The sequence below is a fragment of the Scyliorhinus torazame genome, chromosome 24 (genome assembly GCF_047496885.1).
Source record: "Scyliorhinus torazame isolate Kashiwa2021f chromosome 24, sScyTor2.1, whole genome shotgun sequence".
In the NCBI taxonomy this organism is placed as follows: Eukaryota; Metazoa; Chordata; class Chondrichthyes; order Carcharhiniformes; family Scyliorhinidae; genus Scyliorhinus; species Scyliorhinus torazame.
The window spans coordinates 42424543-42430542 of record NC_092730.1 but is presented as its reverse complement, the minus strand read 5'-3'; the positions used below and the strand labels follow the sequence as shown (position 1 = coordinate 42430542).

The following is a 6000-nucleotide window of genomic DNA, read 5'->3' as shown; positions in this document are numbered from 1 at the left end:
GGGCTCGTCCGGGATTTGAACCCGGGACCTCTCGCATTTTATCACAAATGGTAGCCCCTAAGCGAGAATCATACCCCTAGACCAACGAGCCAAATCACATTTGCGACTCACTCAAACCAGCTTATCATTGCCTCCCGAAGCTTATTGTCTCAGCTCAATTGTGCTGGTGCATCTCGAAAACAAGGACTCCTACATCAGACTCCTATTGATTGACTACAGCTCCGCCTTCAACACCATAATCCCAGCCAAGCTCATATCAAAGCTCCAAAACCTAGGACTTGGCTCCCCACTCTGCAACTGGATTCTCGATTTTCTGACCAACAGACCACAATCAGTAAGAATGAACAACAACACCTCCTCCACAATAGTCCTCAACACCGGGCCTCCGCAAAGCTGCATACTTAGGCCCCTACTCTACACCCTGTACACACACGACTGTGTGGCAAAACTTGGTTCCAACTCCATCTACAAGTTTGCTGACGATACGACCATAGTGGGCCGGACCTCGAATAACGACGAGTCAGAATGCAGGCGGGAGATAGAGAACTGAGTGGAGTGGTGTGGCAACAACAATTTCTCCCTCAATGCCAGCAAAACTAAAGAGCTGGTCATTGACTTCAGGAAGGAAAGTACTGTACACACCCCTGTCAGCATCAACAGGGCCGAGGTGGAGATGGTAAGCAGTTTCAAATTCCTAGGGGTGCACATCTCCAAAAATCTGTCCTGGTCCACCAACTTCGATGCTACTACTAAGAACGCTCAACAGCGTCTATACTTGCTCAGGAAACTAAGGAAATTCGGCATGTCCACATTAACCCTTACCAACTTTTACAGATGCACCAAAGAAAGCATCCTAGCTGACTGCATCACAACCTGGTATGGCAGCTGCTCGACCCAGGACCGCAAGAAACTTCAGAGAGTCGTGAGCACCGCCCAGTCCATCACACGAACATGCCTCCTATCCATTGACTCCATCTACACCTCCTGCTGCCTGGGGAAAGCAGGCAGCATAATCAAAGATCCCTCCGACCAGCTTTCTCACTCTTCCAACTTCTTCCATCGGGCAGGAGATACAGAAGTCTGAGAACACGCATGAATAGACTCAAAAACAGCTTCTTCCCCACTGTCACCAGACTCCTAAATGACCCTCTTATGGACTGACCTCATTAACACTACACCCTGTATGCTTCATCCGATGCCAGTGCTTTTGTAGTTACATTGTACATGTTGTGTTGCCCTATTATGTATTTTCTTTTATTCCCTTTTCTTCTCATGTACTTAATGATCTGTTGAGCTGCTCGCAGAAAAATACTTTTCACTGTACCTCGGTACACGTGACAATAAAAAAATCCAATCCAATCCAGTCAGTGGTGTCGTGTGGAAAGTAGGATTCAGTCTGTGGAACTCCGTGTCCCATACTCTATATGTTCAGAGTGACCATTGCACAGTCCTTGTGGAGACAAGGCCCCATCTTCACATTGAGGATTCGCTCCATCGGGTTATTTGACACTACCACCCTGCTAAATGCGATCAATTTTGAAATATAATTCATGTATATTTCAGTCTCTGACACTGTATGACAGAGTCAGATTCATTCCATATTTATAATATTCCGGTAATTCCTAGGATTGTTGCACATCTACTGTAACAATCTGTCTTTGGGATTCAGTTAAATCGCTTTGAGAGAACCTCTGGGACTGTATGAGAGTCTGTCATTCATTCAGTATCTTTCATTCTCTGAAATTCTGTGTGAAGGTGGAACTAAATCTGTAATGATCAATCTCTGATATTGTTATTGAGTGGATAAAATCATTCTGTTGTTTGCCAGTTTCCGTTAAAACGTCTGCATATCAGAATCATGACAACACTTTCAGTGGCATTGCGCTTGTGTGTCCGTTGGGGGGGGGGGGCATATAGGCATTTGGGTGGTGAATGAATCTTTATCTCTCAGTCTCTGATGTGCACAGTAAGAAGTCTGACAACACCAGGTTAAAGTCCAACAGGTGTGTTTCAAACACTAGCTTTCGGAGCACTGCTCCTTCCTCAGGTGTATGAAGAGGTATGTTCCGGAAACATATATATTTACAAAGTCAAAGATGCAAGAAAATGTTTTGAATGAGAGCATTTGCAGGTAATTAAATCTTTACAGATCCAGAGATAGGGGTAACCCCTGGTTAAAGAGGTGGGAATTGTCTCAAGCCGGGACAGTTGGTAGGATTCCGCAATCCCAGGCCAGATGGTGCGGGGCGAATGTAATGCGACATGAATCCAAGGTCGCGGTTGAGGCCGTACTCATGTGTGCGGAACTTGGCTACAAGTTTCTGCTCGGCGATTCTGTTGTCACGCTTACCCGGAGATCAGAGGCTGAATGCCCTTGACTGCTGAAGTGTTCTCCGATGTGTTCTCTGGTGTGACATGTGAATATTCGAGTCATTCTCTATCTGCAGTCTCTGCTGCTGTGTGTGGCTCAGGTCTCCCCAGACCAACGAGCCAGCCGCTGATTTGATCTCAGTTAAAATAACTTTTAATTGCGTCCCAAAGCCCATCAGTTTCCCCACAATTATAAATCAGAAATGTGAATGAACAATGTGACATTTATCTCTCTGTTCTGGTGATGATCAGAAGCAGTGATGTCAGATTTCACCACTCGCCAAGTCGGCCTGTGGATGCGCCTCGCCAATCACGTGGGTAATGTAATTCTGCCAGTCAGTGGGTTCAGTTGGCATTTTAGGAGAAATTCGAAGCCATCATGACTTCCCCAGTGGTCTCATGGTTAAGGTGTGAGTGATGTCAATCATGATGTGATCAAATGAGTGTCTGTTTCAGTCTTTCCGCGGGGAGTTTTCATGCTGAGGAGAAACATGTTGGACATGGTCTGGGAATGTTTCACTCCGGTCCATTCCCAACATATCCTGATCTGATGGGATGGGCTTTTCCTTCCAATCGTTGCAGGAAACATTATTAATATTGATTAATATTGGTTAATTATCATTTATAAAGTATTGTTTTATACGTTTAGTGTAGTTTATTTAAAAATGCTGATACCAGACGCGATAAATTTTTGCTTTCATTCCTTAAACAGCCAAATTGGGTGAAAACCATCAATGAGAGGCAATGGGAGCCCCGGTCTTTTGTGTGGTCAGTGGTTTGTTTATGGAGCTGAGTAAATATTCCGGAGCAGAGCCGCTGCGAGCGGGTTTAGAACCTCCGCGGGGATACAATAATGTGGGTTTGCCGTTTCTGTCCACACATCTGGATAGGAATGGAGCTGCTGTTGCACGGGCAGCTGGACAAGCAAGAGGCACAGATATTGACCAACTGCACCCGCTCCAAATAGATTCCCCAAATTACCGAACAAAACAAAAACAAGCGCAACTGATCTTCTAAGGTATTATGACATTCTCTCTGAAATCAATATACCAACACCTCTTGAAGTTTCGATTTGCTGTAAAAATTCACTCTGAACTGTCTCAATGTCAACCGTAATTCCTTCCGAGCTCTCAGACAGGCGCTGACTGGTTAAAAGTTTGCTTCACTTTTCAATGTCCGGCTCAATAAAATCAATCACAGGCCCATGATCTGCTTTCCTCCTGTTCTCAGACACATCCACTTTCTACAAGGGCGCACTAACTGGTTTTCAGAGTAAGAGTCAGACTGCAGTCACCTCGTTCTCTCTCGATCCCTTTATCTCAGAGCCACCTCACAACCAGGAATGGAACTTCTCACAGAGCCAAGAATGGAATAGTTTGTCGATTCTTCCACTGATTCAGGACCGTCCATCACCAGGACGTATTCGTCCAAAAGAGTTGGGGTGAGATGGGGCTGAGTTTCACTGTGAATCCAATCAGTCCCCGGAGAAGCACAAAAACAGTGAGTGAGGGAGAGAGAAAGAAACAAAGAAACAGATAGAGAGATAAAATATGTTCCATTTCTACCACGATCTTTTTACCCAGAAATACATTCAGCTTAATGAAAGCAAATCACGTTTCCATCTTTATATTTTGTTCAGTTTCCCAAAAAATTGTTACATATCGGACTGAACTCGAAGAACGTTCCAACCGTTTATTTACAGCCAATCTGAATTCCGATTCATTCCGGAGTCAGCGGTTTGTGGGAGTAGTTGAACAAACATTCCGAATCAAAGTCGCTGCGAGCAGGGCTCGAACCTGCGCGGGAAAACCACACTGGAGTTTAAGCCCAACGCCTTAACCACTCGGCCATCGCAGGTGCGTCCAATGTGTCATTCATTAGTAATTTGGTCGATAGAATACATGATGATCTGATGACGCAACTAACATGATCACGTGTCGGGATTCCGGCAGTTCTCCCCGGATCGCGGTCAGAGCACAAGCCAGGAGCAGCTGCACAACTATTAAGTCAGTTATTTTTATTCCAAATCCTTGGTCGCCAGTCATTGAGAGAGCAGCATTTCTACATGGTGTCAGGAGTGGGCAGTATGGCAGAAGGACTCCACCGCATCAACATCCTTGGATCATAGAATCGTAGAATATCCAGCTCAGAAGGAGGCCATTCGGCCCAACGAGTCAAGACTAACCCTCCGAATGAGCACCGCAGCGACTCTCGACAGGAAGAAGTTTAATAGTTAGTACAGCATCAGCCCGGCTAGCTCAGTCGGTAGAGCATGGGACTCTTAATCCCAGGGTCGTGGGGTCGAGCCCCACGTTGGGCGGTCTACATTATTATCTGAAAATATTGATGCTGAACGAACTGTTTTGACAACAGGAACTCAAGGTTATGTCGCTGGACTGGGAATCCAGAGGTCTGAACGAACCCTTGGTGGCAAGACTAAAAAATCTGTAATTGAAATTTCGTCTCAGTAATGGCGCAGAAAGGTTCTGCTTCAGAGAGGACATATTTCCACAACAGGGAATGATTTGACACAACCACAGTGAAGATCTGTCACAGGCAGAGTCACGGTTCCACGACAGAGAGAACAGTTACACAGCAGAGAGCTCAGTTACACAGCAGGGTGCACAGTTACACAGCAGAGAGCTCAGTTAGACAGCAGCGAGCTCAGTTACACAGCAGCGAGCACGGTTACACAGCAGAGAGCTCATTTACACAGCAGAGAGCACGGTTACACAGCAGGATATACATTTACAAACAGGGCCTATATGTGTGCAGCAGGAAACACATTTTCGTAAATAACCAGTTTTTCCATCTCAGTATCTTGCTGGTTTGCTCGGCACCTTTTCTGTGTGTCATTGTGTGTGTGTCCTGATAGTCTCTTCCTGCTTTACTGTGTGTCTTTCTCTGTCTGTCACAGCCGTGCTGATGTTACGTATTAATCTCACTTTTCCCAAACAGACATTGTGATTGATAGATACAGAAAGATTTCCACACTGACATTCAGTACCAATGTTTGATAGAAACTGAATCCCACCCTCACATACAGTACTAGATATTGACTCATATTGAAGGAACCCTGCTCTCACAAACTGTTCCACAGACTGAGTTGCAGAGTGTTCCCTCCACTCGCGAACACTACCTGTGATTTCCAGATCCAGACCAAATCTCAGTCAGGTGAGTAGCAGAGTTTGATGGGTACGACATGGATTCCACAATCACCTTCTCTCCGCCACAAAACCAGACGCAGTCGGCACTCGGAGTCTGTGGTCCAGATAAGAACATAAGAACTAGGAGCAGGAGTAGGCCATCTGGCCCCTCGAGCCTGCTCCACCATTCAATGAGATCATGGCTGATCTTTTGTGGACTCAGCTCCACTTTCCGGCCCTAACACCATAACCCTTAATCCCTTTATTCTTCAAAAAACTATCTATCTTTATCTTAAAAACATTTAATGAAGGGGCCTCTACTGCTTCACTGGGCAAGGAATTCCATAGATACACAACCCTTTGGGTGAAGAAGTTCCTCCTAAACTCAGTCCTAAATCTACTTCCCCTTATTTTGAGGCTATGCCCCCTAGTTCTGCTTTCACCTGCCAGTGGAAACAACCTGCCCGCATCTATCCTATCTATT

At 45.5% G+C, this 6000-nt stretch overlaps 3 non-coding genes across 3 annotated transcripts; 1 reads left to right on the top strand and 2 right to left on the bottom strand.

The window, feature by feature from the left end:
* trnap-agg (transfer RNA proline (anticodon AGG)) lies at nucleotides 1–91 on the bottom strand. The gene is given in 2 exon segments: nucleotides 1–36; nucleotides 56–91. It is a non-coding gene; the product is annotated as a tRNA-Pro (tRNA).
* A 4054-nt stretch (nucleotides 92–4145) lies between these two features.
* Nucleotides 4146–4227, bottom strand: trnal-uaa (transfer RNA leucine (anticodon UAA)). The gene has a single exon. It is a non-coding gene; the product is annotated as a tRNA-Leu (tRNA).
* Nucleotides 4228–4617: 390 nt separating this feature from the next.
* trnak-cuu (transfer RNA lysine (anticodon CUU)) lies at nucleotides 4618–4690 on the top strand. The gene has a single exon. It is a non-coding gene; the product is annotated as a tRNA-Lys (tRNA).
* The last annotated feature ends 1310 nt before the right edge of the window (nucleotides 4691–6000 follow it).